The following is a 19,090-nucleotide window of genomic DNA, read 5'->3' on the forward strand; positions in this document are numbered from 1 at the left end:
GGGCAGGAATCAGAGGTGGTGTCAGGCTATAGTACCCGGGCTACTGTATTCAAAGGAGCCATATTCAAAGGGGAGCAGGTGATGGAAGCCCATAGAAGACACCAAAGACTGGTCAAGGACATNCCAGAGGTGGTGTCAGGCTATAGTACCCGGGCTACTGTATTCAAAAGGAGGCATATTCAAAGGGGAGCAGGTGATGGAAGCCCATAGAAGACACCAAAGACTGGTCAAGGACATCAGGAAAGAAGTCCCAAGGAAAGTGACATCTCCATTTACCAAATGACCAGGGCAAGGAAACATGGAGCCAGCCACAGGAGAAGCATGTGTAAATCCTCAGAGAGGTTGTTATCACCAAGTCTCATGGCATTGAGAGCTCATGACCTCCTGTAATACAGGTGTGCTTCTTTCCCCCATATGTCCATCTGGTCCATCAACAAATTCTGTGGGTTCCACTTCCAAACAGATAGTCCAACTACCTTAGACAAGGCCATGCCTACCCCCAGCCTGAGACTCCTACGTGGTCAGGAGTCACTCAATGCTCAATGCTGATGTGAGAACCATCCTGCTAAAGTATAGGTCTGATCATGTTACTTCTCATGCCCAAACCTTCCAACTTCTCATTCTACCCAGGGTAAAGTCAAATAAGTCAAATGATCTCCCTTGTAGGGCCCCCTTTCCTTTAGCTCTCTCACTTTATCTCTTTATAACAACTCTATAATTGATTCTTTGTTGTTTCTGTCCCCTACTGACTGCCCAAACAACCACCAGAAAAAACCTGTTGGTCAAGTCAAGTCAAGTTTATTAGACTTAATGCAGTAAGGGACAGAATCTTGACAGAATTTTAGTAGTATTTAAAAATAAAAAGTTAGGGGCGCCTGGGTGGCTCAGTCAGTTGAACGTTGAACATCCAGCTCCTGACTTCAGTTCAGGTCATGATCCTAGGGTTGTGAGATCAAGCTTCCACGTCGAACTCTGTGCTGAGTGTGGAGCCTGCTTGAGATTCTCTCTCTCTCTCTCTCTCTTTCTCTTTCTCTCTCTCTCTGTCTCAAATAAAAGAAAAAGAAAAATTAGAGCAGAGTACTTATAAGGGCTTAAGGCCTGGGCTAAGTGATGTCAAATATGATCTTGCAAGGAGGTGAACTGGCTAAAAGTGGAAAATTTTATGACAATTAGCTATGACCAAATAGCTGAGGACCAGACGACTCTGCTGTAAAGCAAAACAGGGGTCTCATAGGACTTGGCAAATGAACTGTTAGTCTTGATAAGTGAGCACCATTTCCTAGTATTGTTTAACACATGAATTGAAAATTATTTGTTTCACTTCTCAGACCACAGAATGTAAGCTCCATGAGGGCATAGATTTATATTTCTGTTTGTTCATTTCTATCCCATCTTATAGAATAATGCCTGGTGCTGAGTAGGTCTCAATAAGTATTTATTGTCTGAAAGAATGAATGTTATTATTCTGATTTTTAAAATAAGGAAACAGAAACTCAACCTCCCTAAGTCATATAACTACATAGCAAGACGTCTGAGATTTGAACACAGGATTGATTCTAAAGACAGCTCTTTTTCGTGCCACCCTGCTGAAGGTAATTAATGTTTAGTGATGCCCCACATTAAGTGCTTTAAAAACCGTTTATCATTGGGGCGCCTGGGAGGCTCAGTCGGTTGTGTCTGACTTCAGCTCAGGTCATGATCTCACGGTTTGTGGGTTCGAGCCCCACGTCGGGCTCTGTGTTGACAGCTCAGCCTGGAGCCTGTTTCAGATTCTGTGTCCCCCTCTCTCTGACCCTCCCCTGCTCACACTGTCTCTCTCTCAGAAATTAAAAAAAAACTTTTATCATTTAATTCAATAACTGTACAGTGGAGGTACCATCATTATGCTCTTATACAGATGAGACTTAAAGAAAGTAAATCACCCAAGATCAAAAACTCCCAAGTGCAGAGATAGCTCTCAAAGTTAGGTTATGGCGACTCAAAACATATGCTATAGCCAAAAGTTGGAAGCAACCCAAGTGTCCCTCAATGGATGAGTGGATAAACAAAATGTGATATATAGATACAATGGAATATTATTTGGCTTTACATAGCAAGAAAATTCTGATTTTGCTACAGCATGAATGAACCTTGATGACATTATACTAAGTGAATAGGCCAATCACAAAAACCCAGCCCCACATGATTCTATTTATATGAGGCATTTACATTAATCAAAACCATAGAGACAGAAAATATGGTGGTTGCCAGGGGCTGGGGAAAGAAGGGATGGGAGATTATTGTTTAGTGGTTACAGAGCTTCAACTTTGCAAAGCTATGCTAAAACAGTTGTACGCTCAAAAAACTATATAACCTAGATGAAATGGACACACAAAAACTACCAAAATTAACCCCCGAAGAAATAGAAAATCTGAATAGACCTATAACTAGTAAGCAAATTGAATCAGTAATCAAAAGCCTCCCAACAATAAAAGCTGAGGATGACTTTACTAGTGAATTCTACCAAACACTTAAAGAAGAATTAACATTAATCCTTGTCAAACTTTTCCAAAAACTTAAAGAGAAGGAAATACTTCTCAAGTCATTTCATAAGGCCAGTATTACTCTGACACTAAATCCAAAGAAACTACAAAAATGAAAACTTCAAAACAATATCCCTTATGAATACTGATGCAAAAATCATCAACAAACTATCAGCAAACCAAATTCAGTAGCATATTAAAAGAATTATAAGCTTTGCGCAGTGGCAGTATCGTAGCCAATGAGGTTTATCCGAGGCGCGATTATTGCTAATTAAAAGAATTATACACCATGACCAAGTGAAACCTATTCCCATATGGAAAGAATCGTTCAACATCTGAAAATCAGTGTAATGCACTACATTAACAGAATGGAGGGGGAAAGCCACACAATCAAATTCAACTGACACATACAAAAAATTTCAAAAATTCAACAACCTTTCATGATAAAAGCACTCAGTAAACTAGGACTATAAGGAAATTTGTCAATATGATAAAGGCCATATATTTTTTTAAAGGACACCCAGCTAGGGGTGACTGGGTGGCTGAATTGGTTGAATGTCCAATTCTTTATTTCGGCTCAGGTCATGACCCCAGGGTCACGGAATCGAGCCCTGCATCAGGCTCTACACTGAGTATGGAGCCTGCTTAAGATTTTCTCTCCCTCCCTATTCCCCACTCCCCTACTCATGCTCTCTCTTTCTCTCTCTAAAATTTAAAAAAGAAATTAAAAGAAAAAGACACAGCTAATATATTCAAAAAACTCTTCCACATATGGTCAACTGATTTTCAATAAGAGTGCTAAGACCATTCAAGGGGGGGGAAAGACAGTATGAAAAATAAGCTAAAAAGAGAGAGGGAGGCAAAGCATAAGAGACTCTTAAATACAGAGAACAAACTGAGGGTTGCTGAAGGGGAGGTGCCTGGGGAAGGACGGGCTAAATGGGTGATGGGCAATAAAGTCAGCACTTCTTGGGATGAACACTGAGTGTGATACATAAGTGATGAATCACTAAATTCTATTCCTGAACTCATAACTACGCTGTGTGTTAACTAACTTGGATTTAAAAATTAAATTAAGAAAAAAGAACTCTGAGGTATCTGAGAGCTTACTCTACTTAGAAGCTAGTAAGTTGGTCTGCTAGTATTTCGTGGATGGTGGCAAAAGACACACAACTCCTAAGTCACAGACACACACACAAAAAATATATTGCTCCCTACATAGCAAACAGTATGAGCAACAGCATATTGTCATGAGTTCTTGCCCCCAAGTTCCATGGGGGGATTCCAGATGAACCCAGATGGGCACCTGCAGACACAGCACGTTGTGTTATAATACAGAAGACAACCTTGAGCTTAGGGTAGCTTTTATACTGAGCAGTAGGCCTGCCTGCCCTTTGCCCCACAGGGAGACATTATCTCCATCAACCATTGATATTTACTATATAAGTATTCTTGAAAAGACATAGAGCAGTCAATACTTATGCAGGCTAGGTTTGCAGGAACTCAAGGGAGCTATGGAAGAACTGTTTCCCCCTACATGCACCCGTCATTTCTGCACCATCTTGGTTTCTGGTCAGTTTCCCCATAAGTATGCCACTCAGTCATCCTCTACAGTTTATCTGACCAACAGAGGCTGGGGCCAAACCCATTCAATTTTTCTCTAATGGCATTTAGTTAAGGTGAATGCCTACAGGACTCCAAGCAGCAGGACGTGGCCAGTACTGACCTCAGTCATGCTCCTCGGGGTCCTGGATCCAATGGGGCTGAACAAATCCCATATATCATCAAGATCTTCTTTAGAAATCCAAGTGGCTTTCTCTTGTACTATATTCATCTTTTAATTTGGCCCAATGCATTAATCCAGGAAGGAGGAAGTCTAGGGTAATTGTATCCATCATAACAATCTTGGCCAATATATTTACACTGGCTTTCAAAGACAAGGTCATTATCAGTATTCACTCCAGCTGAAATCAGGGGCAGATTCCATGCCACCTCTTCTAACTGGATGCTTCCCATCACAGGAAAACCTGAAGGTGGGGTGCATATCAATAACAAGCCAATTATCCCTCTAGAACACTCCCTTGAGAACCAAGGTATAACTGTTTAGGGAGAGATCTCCACAGTTGTGTGAGGGCTACATGATCCCCTAACGGTATTTCATTAACTATTGGAAAGTCTTCTATGGCCACCCTTAGAGGTGCAGTCCCCATGTTATCATGAGAAAGGCGAACTAACACGTGAGTTCCAAGCTAGATGTACAACACTGAGAGTGCGCAACTGTTGGGGCCATTCAAATGAGCCCTACAACATTGGGGTAATGTGAAAAGTTTGACAATGTCAAGGACACGGCCTCCTGGGCAGCTCCTATGGGTCTCAGTTCAGTTTAAATAATTGAGTCCCATCCTTATTTTTAGAACGAGACCTGTCCTGTTTGTACGTGACACAGAAGAGCAGTATGCATTCCCCCCACAGAATGATGGAATAATGCCTCCAGGAATTGGGGGTGGGAAAGCAGTCCAGTGGTGCCAACAAGGGGTTTGCATGGCAAGGTCCTCCTCTGTGGCTCTCAATAAATTTCTCTGTAAGGTTAAGGTCATGATCAATCATGGTCAGAGAGTCATCTGGAGGAAGGTGGCTGAGCAAACAGTCTTAAATTTAAGTAACTTGCAACAGTACAAAGAGGGTGCACCAGGACATTTTCCATTTTCCTCGGAGAGGTTCCAGAGGACAATCATTAATGTCACTCATTCCCCCTCGGGAGGTCTAAGGTGTTCCCTTCCCAGGTGCCAGGATCTTTGCTCTCCCTCTATCACCCCAAAATTGGTGTGGGTCATTTTAGTACCTATAACTTCACCTGTTGTTCAGATATTTCCCTATTCACACCACGACCATTCTTTGGAAAGGTCAAGTGCACAAGGGACAAGGACACTTTTATAACATGTGTAAGAGCATTTGTGTTAGTCTGCTAGGGCTGCTGTAACAAAACGCCACAGACTGCGATGCTTCTACAACAGACATTTATTTTCTCCTGGTTCTGGAAGCTGGGAAGTCCAAGCTTCAGGTGCCAAGGATGTATTCCGGTGAGACCTCTCTGATTTCCAAAAGCTGCCAATTCAACGTGCCTCTACATGGCCTTTCCTCTGTGCTGGTGCAGAGACAGACCTCTGGGTCACTTCTTCTTCTTCCCACTACAGACATGAGGACTATTGGATTAGGGCTCACCTTTACGCCTCATTTAACATTAATTACTTCTGTACAGGCCATATCTACAAATATAGTCACATTGAGGGTGAGCGCTTCATCATATGAACTGGGATGTAGGGGGACAAGACTCAGTCCATAACAACAGTTACCCATCTCCCCACCTCAGCAGGTGTGGGCCGCTGTAGGAAGAATTGGTAAGTGGTGTATACTCAACCAGGTGATCATTATCTTTATCATGTAGGGCCATGCTAATCCAACAAGAGAATTTAGGTGGCTGAAGCAGAATAGTATATATGAGTACGGGCTTCCTTTTGGCTGGGTAGTCCCCAGAGAGTGTACCACCAGGCCAGCCTAGAACTGCCAATAGGTGAAAGAAAGAAGCGTAATGGTCAATTATCATAAGGGAGGCATCCAAACTTTTTATTTACTTTAAGTTTATTTATTTATTTTGAGAGTACACATGCGAGCAGGAGAGGGGCAGAGAGAGGAGGGGAGAGAGAATCCCAGCACAGAGCCCAATGCAGGGCTCTATCCCCCAACTATGAGATCATGACCCAAGGCAAAATCGAAGAGTCAGATGCTTAAGTTGCAGGGTACAAAAATCAACGTACAGAAATTGTTTGCGTCTTTATACACCAACAATGAAGCAACAGAAAGAGAAATCAAGAAACTGATCCCATTCACAATTGCNAAGGGGAGAGAGGGAGGGAGGAAAACCATGAGAGGCTCTTGAATGTTGAGAACAAACTGAGGACTGATGGGTGTGGGGGGGAGGGGAAGGGGAGAGATGGGCATGGAGGAGGGCACTTGTGGGTTGAGCACTGGGTGGTACATGGAAACCAACTTGACAATAACTATTTATAAAAAATAAAAATAAAAAGTCAGTTGCTTAACAGACTAAGCCACCCAGGCGCCCCTTGGGAAGCACCCCAAAATTTTCAAGTAGGTTTATGTCACTATTGGGAGATAATTTCCCAGGGTGTCTCTCTGAACACTTGGAGCAAAGGCACTGGCCCTCTTCATCCTGGACTCTTTTTCCCAGAATGTTTGTCTAGCACACAGCCTCAGAGGACGAAGATAACGTCTCCCTCCGGAGCAAAGGACAGCTATGTTAACTTTCCAGTATAATAGTGTCTCTCTCTAGGGCAAGCATCAGGCAGTCTCATTGCCCATTGTTACAGATTTGGGCTCCTTGAACTTGGGGTTCTTTCACGTACGCAGCCCATTGCACGTGCAGGTTTCACCTGTCCCTCATCATATTACTCTGTGGAATCGGGCCCAGGAATCCTGACAAACACTATTTCCATGAGTACCAAAGTCCTCCGTCTCTGGGACCCGCGAGTCTCATGTCCTCTGCTGGCGTCACTCAAATGATAGCAGGCTAAGTCTTCAGTTTGCGAGTCGGATAAACCCTCCACAGTTCTTGATGGTCGGCCCCCACGTCTTTTGTCCCGATCATTACCCAGGAAGCAGCTGAGGAGACAATTCCTATCTCGGGACTCCGCCAAATTCAGCCACCAAACTGTCTCATTCAGGTGCGTTGACCAGGAAAGGGGGAGAGGGTAGAGTCAAAATTTTTTCTGTAAATTCATTTCTCTGTCAAGTTTCAAGGAAGCTGTTTCAACACTCAGCAACACAGGATGCCTGAGCGTACCAGATAACACAGACGCTCCGTAAGATACTGGACTAGCAGCACTGTGTTGAGCACCTTTTGCAATAAAACACTCACCATCGTCCAAATGCAAATGGTCCAGAAAGCCAAGCACAGGGCGCGCATCGGTTTCACGCGCCACAACTAGAACAACAACAGCAGAACCTTAAAAGTATCAACAGCAGGGGCGCCTGGGTGGCTTAGTCGGTTAAGCGTCCGACTTTCACTTAGGTCATGATCTCGCGGTTCGTGGGTTCAAGCCCCGCGTCGGGCTCTGTGCTGACTGCCAGCTCAGAGCCTGGAGCCTGTTTCAGTCTGTGACTCCCTCTCTCTCTGACCCTCCCCTGCTCACGGTGTCTCTCTCTCTCTCTCTCTCCTAGAAATAAATAAAAATATTTTAAAAAAAAAAAGTATCAACAGCAGCGAGGTCCTACCAAGAGCCCTGACCAGGCCCCAGGGGTCTAGGGGGCCGTTGGGTCTATCTGCCTGGCTTCCAGGAGCAGTCAAGGGCAAATTCCCACAGGATGTGGTCTCCCCCTTTGTGCAGGGAGGAAGGTGCGGTGATTGAAGGGTGAAAGGCTCAAGTGTGGCTCTGGAGAAGTTTCCACAAGACTGACAGAGAGTCCTGGAGACAGAGGCATCTGTCAGTGGCATCCCAGGAACGGAATCCCTGGTGTGCTCAGCTGTCGGCTGAAAGCAGTCATGGCCGTGTGCCTTCGGTGTGAACGTAGACACGGATGATATCTCAGAGCTGGGCAAATTCGGCTGTGTCCAAATGCATGCCCTGCAAGCAGAAGACCTCAGGGTGGGGGTATCGCTTCTTGGCCTTTTGGCTAAGATCAAGTGAAAACCTCAAGGGTACATTTTTAGAGCCACCACAACCAGTTACACTTAACAAAAAAAGATTCTGGGGCGCCTGGGTGGCTCAGTCGGTTAAGCGTCCAACTTCGGCTCAGGTCATGATCTCACGGTTTGTGGGTTCGAGCCCCACGTCGGGCTCTGTGCTGACAGCTAGCTCACAGCCTGGAGGTTGTTTCAGATTCTGTGTCTCCCTCTCTCTCTGACCCTACCCTGCTCACGCTGTCTCGTTCTCTCTCTCAGAAATAAATAAAACATTTTTTAAAAAGATTCCATAATAAACCATGTTATAAGGGGAAAGGGAAGGAAATAAGACTCTGAAACAGTAATATGTAAGAGCAAAACTACCAATGTATGTCCATGTAATACGATCGATCATTGTGAACAGGCAATAGGAAAAGAACTAGACAAAGGGTCATATATAGTGTCAATCTGTACTACATAAATACTTGTACTTGAAGTAGATTCCACGAGGAACTAAAAACCATCTTTAAAGCTCCAGAGAGAAAGGCATATGAATATGTATACAAGTTTTTTCATTGTGATAGAACATATTTCTCTTTTCTTGGTAACCACAAATAGCCTGAAGGATCTCTCTCTCTCTTTTTTTTTCTTCAGTTTATTTATTATTCATTTTGAGAGAGTGAGAAAGTGCATGGGCACGTGAGCAGGGAAGGGCAGAGAGAGGGGAGAGAGAGAATCCCATGCAGGCTGTGTGCTATCAGCACGAAGCCCGGAGCCACACTCCGGGCTCAATCTCATAAGCCAATGAGATCATGACCTGAGCCAAAATCGAGTTGGAAGCTTAACCAACTGAGCCACCCGGGCATCTCTGCCTGAACAATTTCTTTCGGTCTTTTCTATTTATGGGACTCGGACCAGTAGGAGGAAGGAGCAGGGAAACGCAGCCTCTCTCTTCTCACAGCGCAGCTGGAAAAGGTCTTCCTTGAGCGGCCTGGGAGCAGGATGTGGTGGAGGGAGGAAAGGGGGAGCCTGGGGTGCGGCATGCCCAGAGAGTGCAGGCACATCAGAGAATCCTATCACCTACCCACCTACATGTCAGCCCTTTTAAAGATCTATTGAGATATAACTCACATATCCTAAAATTCACCTGTGTGAAGTACACAAAACAATGATTTTCTGTACACTCACAGAGCCGTACAACTACCACCGTGATCTGAGCTTAAGATAATCACATCACTCCAAATATTGAAACGCATTAGCAGTCATTCCTCCACCTGTCCCCACAACCCCCAACCCTAGAAAACCACTAATGTACTTTCTGTCCTATAGATGTGTCTATTCTCAACATTCCACATAAACAGAGTCATGGAATAGTGGTCTTTTGTGCCTGACTTCTTTCATTTGCCACGATGTGTTCATGGTTCACCCACGGTGTGGCCTACATCAATATGTTGTTCTGCTACAGCCCACTACCGTTCCGCTGTTGACTATATTTGGATACACCACATTTTGTTTGTCCATTCATTAATTAGTGGACATTTGGGTTTCATGTTTTGGCTATTATGAATAATGAGGCTAGGAACTTTATGTTCCTGTTTATACGTGTACATATGCTTTGAATTTTCTTGGGCATATACTTTGGAGCGGAATTGTTGGCTCATATGACAATTGTGTGTTTAACGTTTTGAGGAACCACCAACTAATGTAGTTTCCACACCACCTGCACCTGTTTAAATACCCACCAGCAGTATACGAGGGTTCCAATTTCTCCATATCTTTGCTAACACTGGGTTTTGTTGTCTTTTTGATGATAGGTGTCCTTCTGGGTATGAAGTGGTATTCCTTTGGGGTTTTCATTTGCATCTTCTTAATGGTTAATGATGTTGAGCATATTGTCACCTGCCTATTGGCCAGTTACATATCTTCTTTGGAGAAATCTCTATTCAAATCCTTTCTCCGTTTTTTCTCCTGTCACCTTTCTTTTTGTTGTTGACCTATAAGCGTTCTTTATATATTTTGGATACCAGTTTCTTATCAGACACGTGATCTCTGTATAATTTTCTCCCATTCTGTGAGTTATCTTCTCACTTTCCTGATATATCATTTATAGCACAAAAGGTTTAAATTTTGATATGGTCAAATTTACTTTTCCTTCAGTTCCTTCTGGCTTTGGTGTCATATCTACACAACGAATTCAAGATCACAAAAATATATTCACGTTTTCTTTGAAAAATGTCATCATTTTAACTCTTACACTTGGGACTGTGATCTGTCTTGAATTAATTTTGTGTGTGCTAAAAGGAAGGGATTTGATTTCATTCTTTTGCATGTGGGTATCCACTTCTTCAGCACCACTTATGGAAAAGATTATTTTTACCCCATTAAACTATATGGCAATTTTAAGCAAAAAAAAAAAGGTTCACTTTCTGTGTGACCACAGTCTGAGGGGAGGACAGTCAGGCTCGTTAATTCAGTCTCCTCACATTCCAGAATTCCTAGTACTTGGTACCTTGTGGGACAAGCCTCCTCCAAACACACTTGTTAACCAAGCAAATACAAGAACCGTACTTAACCTTGCTGAACTACCTAAGAACTGGAACCACTTCTGTTTGCTATAAATATGCAGCGCTGTGAAGAAGGCTGCTGGCTTCTATTGAAACTCGATCCCAGAGTATTTGTCTGGGAAGCTGGGGGACTGATTTTCCTGTTTCACCCATGACCTCTCCCAATAAATGCATTTATTAATTTCCATGAATTGTTGTGGCCTGTGGGAGGTGTGTAACTGCCGACAGTTGTGTGGCTAGAAAATGCCGGCTGCCAACAGAAGGCCACAAAGGCTATGGAATCGCTCCTCCCAGCTTCATCGATGCCGTGGCTCCTGCGACTTTGTGGCACTTCCTGGCCTTCTGTCTTACCCCGGAGAGAAGAATGGAGACCTCTAAGTATCCCTGGCCAGTCCTACTGCAGCAGAGTGAGAACATCAAATGCGATTTTTGCCTTCAAGGTGAACCAACTCAAGCAAGCTACTTGGCACAATGAAGCCACTCAAAACGTATTGGTAAAGGACATTAAAGAGGTGATGCAAAGCCCACATCCATTCCATGGGGCTCCAGAAAAATAAGCCGTGGAAGACATCTTGAAAGAGACTCAACCTCAAATGAAGGGTCGTAATTATTTTAGGGAAGTCAGTCTCTAATTCAATCTGCACTGTTCTTTCAGGCTCCTGCTGCTGATTCTAATTCTCATACCACAGTTGGAGCCAAGATCTTCCAGGGAAATAACACTTGCCCTGATCCTGAGCAGAACCGAGAGAAACATGGTTTGGATTCCCCAGGCAGTCAGCACAGGGCCGCTGCCCTCTCCTCCCCCGGGAAGGGACAGGGAAAGGCTTACATCACAGGATCCTAACTCTGGAAGAGCCCTTACAGACTCACGACACTCTCTTAGTTCCAGATGAGACCACTAAAGCCCAGAGGATGAAGGGGTTTGGCCTTTGGGAATTGAGGTTGATGGAGATCTAGCTGTGTGGGGCATGTTAACATTCTGAGTCAAAATCGCTCAGGTAACATAGTTTTTCGTTCAAAATCTGATGCTCCAAACATGCCACTGTTTCACCCAAATTTTCAAGCTAAGGTTTTGATTGTTAACATCAGGCATTAGGTAAGGGTGGCGGGCAGTTACTACAGTCTCACAGAACCCGAATCTAAATACAATTCCCCCATGGCCTTGTCGGGATACAAAAGACATCCTCTATCTAGTATCTTTTTCTCTGCATTAAGTGATTACAATGAGAGGTCAGTTGACCTTTGGTTCCTTGGATTATGCTGACATTGTTCAGAGACCCTCCAGTGAGCCCTTCACGGAGCCCAGGTGCCGGGCCACCCTTGAACACGGGTCCCCAGATCTCACTGTCACATTGGGCAATTATTTGTGCTCCCTCTGCAGCTGTGTTCCGAAGACTGCTTTTTGTGGACCACCAGGAATTTCCTGTGATACAATATCAGAAAGCCGCTGGTGACTCGGAGGAGGTGACTTCACAGGGCAAAAGTTCCCTTTCTACAATAAACATTCTCAGTGTGGCCATGTAGGAGACTTCCTACACAGACCCCACACCTACGGGCCACTTGTCATCTTGACACCAAATAGGCTGAGAAAGAAATGGAACCGTTCGTATGTAAGAGACTCTCTTTTTTTGAAAAGTGAACTTGACTGTAGGCTCCTAGTATATTAGTGTCATCATCAAAACCGATGAAGAAAAAGCTCCCCAATAAAGGATTTCAAGAGAACATAGGAGTTTTATAGAGCAAACAGGCAAGCCAGTTGACATTTCCTAGGCGAGGGATGGAGGCTTGTCAAATGACTCAAAGGTCGTTTTGCATCTTGAGGGGGAAGGAGCAGGCCACCTGGCTGGCTCGCTGACCGGCTTTGTGCCCCACGGGAGACCTAGGAGCATCAGGGGACAACCGTGCCACATTCCCAGAAGCTTTACCTCTCCAGTGGCCATTGCAAAAGCTGCCATTGCAAAACCCATAAAAAGAAAGTTACTGGGGCGCCTGGCTGGCTCAGTTGGTTAAACGTCCGACTTGGACTCAGGTCATGACCTCACGGTCTGTGGGTTTGAGCCCTGCATCGGGCTCTGTGCTGACAGCTCAGAACCTGGAGCCTGCTTCGGATTCTGTGTCTCCCTCTCTCTCTGCCCCTCCCCCACTTGCTCTCTGTCTCTGTCTCTCAAAATAAAGACATAAAAAAATTTTTTTTAAACTGCTCTATGGCCAGCAGCCAGAGTTGGTGCACACCTAAAACCTGTCTGATCATCTACGTATCCAGGGAGAGAGTGGTCCAAGAGGAGGGGGCCGCCGGGCATCTACTGCCAATGGGAGGCAGCCCTGCAAGCCAAACTTCCTTCACATCTTCTCTTCTATCTCTCAAATACTGCACTGTACTAGGATGACGGGTTCTCACCCACAAAATCTTATTCTTAGAAGCCATCAGTGTCATCCTTGTAGATGAGAAAAACTGTCTTCCTGGCGTGGGAGAGGATGAATCCATCAAAGGCTGAAGGCGAGATGGAGCGCCTGGGTGGCTCAGTGGGTTAAGCGTCTGACTTCAGTTCAGGTCATGATCTCGCTGTTCTTGAGTTCGAGCCCCATGTCGGGCTCTGTGCTGACAGCTGGGAGGCTGAAGCCTGCTTCCGATTCTCGGTTAATCCGTATTCTCAGCCAGGACTCTGGCCCACACCCTCGGCTGCTTCCACCTCCTTTACAGGGTGGACTTCCCACTTTCACTCCTTTCCATTGGTGACTATTACCTGTTCATATGATTAGTCTCCACAGAGAGCTCGTACAAGCTCCTCTCCTCGTTGTGAAAGAGGAACTCACGGTGGGATGAGGCCGGTGTTTTCCTCAGCATGCACACAGGACACCATGGGGGCCGGGGCCTCACTGGGCTTTCTGGAAAAAGGTGGTAGCAGCCGGCTGATTGCTGGCAGAGCAGACAGACAGCCTCCCTCACACATCTCCTCCAATTCCTGTCCCGGACTTCCATCCTCAAGGCCCTGTCTCCCCCAAGGGTCCAATAGAAGGCCATCCAACCCCTTTATCTTCGTGGGGCGGGATTAATCCGTTCTCCTAAAGGTTTCCAAGTGGAAGAGATGAGCTTCTCCCTCTTCTTTCTTTTTTCCCTCTTTCTGTATGAATTGGAATCATGGGCAGGACTTCATACACCTTTTGCACCTTTTCTGAGGCAAAACACAGTTTGCCTTTGGTATCACTTCCACCGCCTCCCTGTGAGGATATGACAGCGGCCGGCCTTCTAGACCACAGGTGTGTCTGACCTCGGCTCCCCGTCCCCTGGCTACCATGCCTGTGCTTCCTGGTCAAAGCCATCATCGTGTGCAGGGGGCACATCTACCTAGAGATGGTGATTCTGGGAACGTGGTTTAGGAAGAGGGACCATGTGTGACAGGACTTGACTCCAGCTGTATCCAAAGGTCAGCTTAAGTCTTCTGAGGTGTCACCCTGAGCCATCCCTCCCTTCAGTAACCAGCTCACTGTCTCTGGCAAGGGAATAAAGCCTGTGTTGTAAGATTTGGGGCACAGCGTGGAGAGGCACACCAGTCTCCCCGCTTCTCAGAAGCTCCTGAAGCCACTCCTGGTGGCCACTTCGTCCTGAAACACAGGCCACCGCCCGGGTGCACAGAGGCTCCGCTCCAGAGCCGCCCTCCTGTTTCTTACTGCTGTATCTCCTTTCCCAGGATGCCTGGGTTCAGCCTTGACTTTCATCCATTGTTTAGCTTCCTCCTAGCCCATCTCCTAACCCATGGCTGAACCGCTGCAAATTAACATTTACAAACACATTTGTTTAGGTATAATACGCTGGCATGACTTCTCCTCTATAGAATATTCCGGAAGGATATATACAATAGGACCTGGACAGAGACCCAGGCCTGGAGAACTGGATGAGGAACTAGGAGTGATGTAATCTAGATCCAGCACAGACAGCCCTTTCCCTTCTGTAACAGAGAAGCAGAGCATCACCTCCCCAGACCTCAGCTGGCCCCCTCATTTATACAGTAATAGTATCTAAGCAGAGGGCCTCTGAGGCCTCAGGCTCTCAAATTTTAGTTTTCTGAGATGGTTTCTGAGCACTTACCTAGTACCAGGTATAAAACAGCCCAGATCTGGGGCACCTGGGTGGCTCAATCGATTAGGCATCCGACTTCGGCTCAAGTCATGATCTCGCGGTCCGTGGGTTCGAGCCCCCCCCATCGGCCTCTGTGCTGACAGCTCAGAGCCTGGAGCCTGCTTCGGATTCTGTGTCTCCCAGTCTCTCTCTACCCTTCCCCTGCTTGTGCTCTGTCTCTCTCTGCCTCTCAAAAATAAATAAACATTTAATAAAAATAACTAACTAACTAAATAAATAAATAAAAATAAAACAGCCCAGACCCTCACCCCATGAAATTCACATAATGGAAAACTTTGATACTAAGCAAATAATTATAAAAAATAAACTGACAAGTGTCTAAATCACTACAGACGAAAACTGGAAGTCTGGGATTGTGATGGCATAAATGCTTGCATCTCCCCCATAGCTGTCACTTGATTAAGGAAATAGCATCCATGAACATGTGAAGGAAGTGTACAGAAAATCACCAGTTTCAGTGGGAAACATGGAGGGCCTAATGATAGCACCGGGCCCCCAGACCGGCAAGAACAAAAGATAAAAGCCAAGGAGCTCATTTAGGTTCTTACTTCCCACGCCTGCAGGGCCCATTTATTCTCAACAAACCGAAGGTCCCAACAGGCATGTCACTTTACGGTGAAATCTATAGCTGATGTCTCTTAAAGGCCCGAGTTGTCAGCAAAAAGAAACTGACCATGGCCAACGCAAACCAAAAGATGTGCACTGAATTGTTCAGAGTCTCTGTGGAGGCTGACAAAGGGGGTTCAGAAAATGGACGGGAACAAAGGCAAGGCGGGTGGAGGAGGCCGGCAAAACCACAGCACAGAACCAGACCAAGGGGGATTATGGGCGCATAGCCTGGGGATTCCGAGTACACACCCTGAGGGCAGACTTCTGGGTTCACAATCCTATCACCAACTAGCTGTGCAACCTTGAGCAAACAGTTTAACCTCTCTGTGCCTCGATTCCTCATCTGCAAAATTAAACTAAAAAAAATACCATGTTTTAACTAGTCTAAAATGTTGTCAGTTGCAGAACGCACTGCTCTTTTATGAGCCACTCAGAGAAAACACTGCCAATTAAACTATGACACAGGGATTTCACATCACGTGTAATGTTTTATATTTCATTAAAAATCCTTATTAGATCTATTTAGACATAGGTTGTTATCATGTTGATCTTATACATATGTAGAAAGAAAATACAATAAAAATAAATCAGGATACTTCTAGATCCTTCTCAAGTCGAGCCCAGCTCCCCTGAATGGCTTGCTGGCCTGGTCATTGCTTGTCCACGTGCGTCCACACATTGGCTGCTGCTCTCTGGGCCATCACGGTCAGTGGGCAGGACCTCCTCACAAGAGAGTTCCACCATTTTCTCCAGGACAACGGAAAACCTCGGACACCCTTCTCCAAGGTTCGGGGCTGCGGCTTTCTTGACCTCAGCAAAGGTGTCTGGTGGCTTTCAGAGCACACACATAGTCCTTTCCAAATGGTGCCCCAGGAGTGTGTTTCCGGGATCTACGGGTGTCCTGAAGACGAGGACAATGACCGCCAACAGGCACGCACTGGACCCCGCGCCCAGGTGCCCCAGAAGCCGTGAGAGACAGCCATCCTGTCGGCCCCCAACAGACCGTCTGAGGCTGTGTTCATTTACAGTAAGAACTCACACCTCGGCCCAGACACTGTCAGCACTCCACAAATATAGTTCATTTTCTACGTTTAAGAAATACTTACAGCAGGAGCGCGTGGGGGGCTCAGTCAGTTAGTTGAGCATCCGACTTCGACTCAGGTCATGATTTTATGGTTTTTGAGTTCAAGCCCCGCATTGGGCTCTCTGCTGTCAATGCAAAGTATGCTCCAGATCCTTTGTCTCCCTTTCTCTGCCCCCCCCAACTCTCGCTCCCCTCCCTTCAAAAACAAACATTAAAACAATAAAAATATTTTAATAAAAAATACTTATAGCAAATTAGGAGTGTGTTATAAAGGTACACCTTTTTTTTAAAAAAATGTTTATTTATTTTGAGAGAGAGAGAAAGAGAGAGAGAGGGGGGCAGAGAGAGAGAATCTCAAGGAGGCTCTGCACGGTCAGCACAGAGCCCGATGTAGGGCTCGATCTCATGAACTGTGAGATCATGAGCTGAGCCAAAATCAGAAGTTGGATGCTTATTGGACTGAGCCCCCCGGGCACCCCAAAGCTGCACCTTTTTATCTTAGTTTCGTAGATTGGGCAGAGTACCCGGAAGACCGGGTTAAAGGAGCTAAACTACTCTCCGACTGGCAAACTTTCAGAAGAAATCTGTCCGGGGTGGTGACGATCGGGACGGGGATGGATAAGTGAAATGGATTTTCTTTCCTTCTGCCAGGTAGCCTGAGATCTGCTCTCCTCTCCACAATTCAATGTGTAGGAGCACTTAGCTGGGGGTCAGCCCAGCTCAAAGCGCTGCTCCCAGCAGGGGAGGGGCATTCCTTAGGGTCCAGTGCAGGTGCCTAGGTAAGTTTTCCATTATCTCTATTTAAACTTAGTTCATTAGTATGTAGTGTACTTGGGAACCCAAAACAGCCTCATTGGCTTTCTTTTGTGTTAGAAGACTCAGAACATTGAATTCTATTTCTGGCCGTGACACNGGAAGATGGGAAAGGTCCTGGCTGTGGAGCAGCTGTCAGAGGAGGGTGTGGAACAAAGCCCAGGACACCCCCTCCCCCGTTCTGACCACATGCTTAATCACAGAGCAGGCAAGAGACTTGGGGGGGGGGAGGGTGCTGATGGCCAACAGGGAAAGAAAGCCTTTATTCCACAATTCATTTTTTGAAATATAAGACATTTTAACCCTCAGAAACCCTCAGCCCCATTCCCCTGTATCTGCTTTTGGTACAATTTGGTATTTCTAAGGGAAATATCTGAAGAATATTTTGATATCATGATGTGACAGGTCATTGGCTCCAGGGACCAGAGTTCTGCTCTCTTTGGTTTTATCTTTATAATGAGAATAAACAGCAGAGGTCTAGGTGGTAGGCATACAGGAAAACAAACATAATTTAGGGGCACTTGCCTTCTCTCTGCACTTGAGGGCCGGTGAGTCAGGCTTCTAGTGTTAGGACACCATTTCTAGCTTAGAATAGTATGGCTGTGAGTGAAAAAGCATATATTCTATGTTGGCAAATACTGTCAAGTTGCCGTCTTGAAAGGCTGTGCCAAAATACAGGCCCAGCGACGGCGACAGAGAGAACCTAGCTCCACACATTATCACCAACACTGGATTCTTTGATGATTCTTTCATCATCGATAAGGTCATGGAGATTCCATACTGAGGAAGTTCTCTGAACTCCTCAGGTCTCTATCACACTGTTTCATCTACCCAAGGTCATGTGCATCTTACCATAGTGGCTTAAGGGATGAACAGCCATGCCAAGTGAAGGACACAAGCCATCGGGCACGGTTCCCCTGGTTCTCCCAGTGCACTGAGGCCCAACGTGAGCTGGGAACCTCCCTCCAAAAAGCCTGTTCCTAAAATCTAGAGGCAGAGAACACAGACGTGCCTCAAGGAGAGCTACTCGGGTGTTCCAGCCCCCCTAAAAAGATGGGGCAGCCATCGCTGTGTGAAGGCTGTGCGGCCGGGGCTGTGGGGCAAGCAGTCATCACAAGTTCTGTTGGTCACTCAGCCTCGCCTTCCAGTTCCCTGGAGCTGGTAAGGCTGAAGTCTCAATTTATAGATTTCTTTGTTTATTCTAAAGGAAAGGAGCAGGAAGTTCATTTTTACCGGTGATGAAGTTTGATGGGTTAAAGGTTCATCGTAGTTTATTTATGTCATTATAAAATGACGCCATCCTCGTTTTTATGTTTTTTCACGTTTGATGATTGTACTTCTTGTCATAAATTATACCAAACGCACACACGTACATACACACACGCGCGCAATTTAAAACAAAAGTTTTCCAGTTTACCTTACTCATTTTTAGTGTAGCCCCAACAAAACCTATAGTACAAATAATGTCGCATCATTTTCAAAGATTTGCCTGGACGTTTAGAACAATAATTGGTTTTAGTCTTTCTAAAAGGTCTTAGACTTTAATAGAGAAGTTTTAAAATGGTCCTCTCCACTGTCATTCAACAAATATAACTTGTATGTCATACCTAAGATTTTTTTTTTGTATCATCCTTGTTTTCTCTTTGTTTAAAGAGCAAACGTTATTCCAATGCGGAGTTTGGG

The 19,090-nt window shown here is 45.3% G+C and overlaps 1 non-coding gene across 1 annotated transcript; it reads left to right on the forward strand.

The window, feature by feature from the left end:
• The first annotated feature begins 2,732 nt into the window (after positions 1-2,732).
• On the forward strand, positions 2,733-2,876 carry LOC144232247 (U4 spliceosomal RNA). Its single transcript, XR_013335348.1, has one exon. It is a non-coding gene; the product is annotated as a U4 spliceosomal RNA (small nuclear RNA).
• The last annotated feature ends 16,214 nt before the right edge of the window (positions 2,877-19,090 follow it).

Source organism: Crocuta crocuta, unplaced genomic scaffold (assembly GCF_008692635.1).
Source record: "Crocuta crocuta isolate KB4526 unplaced genomic scaffold, BGI_CrCroc_1.0 scaffold94, whole genome shotgun sequence".
In the NCBI taxonomy this organism is placed as follows: domain Eukaryota; kingdom Metazoa; phylum Chordata; class Mammalia; order Carnivora; family Hyaenidae; genus Crocuta; species Crocuta crocuta.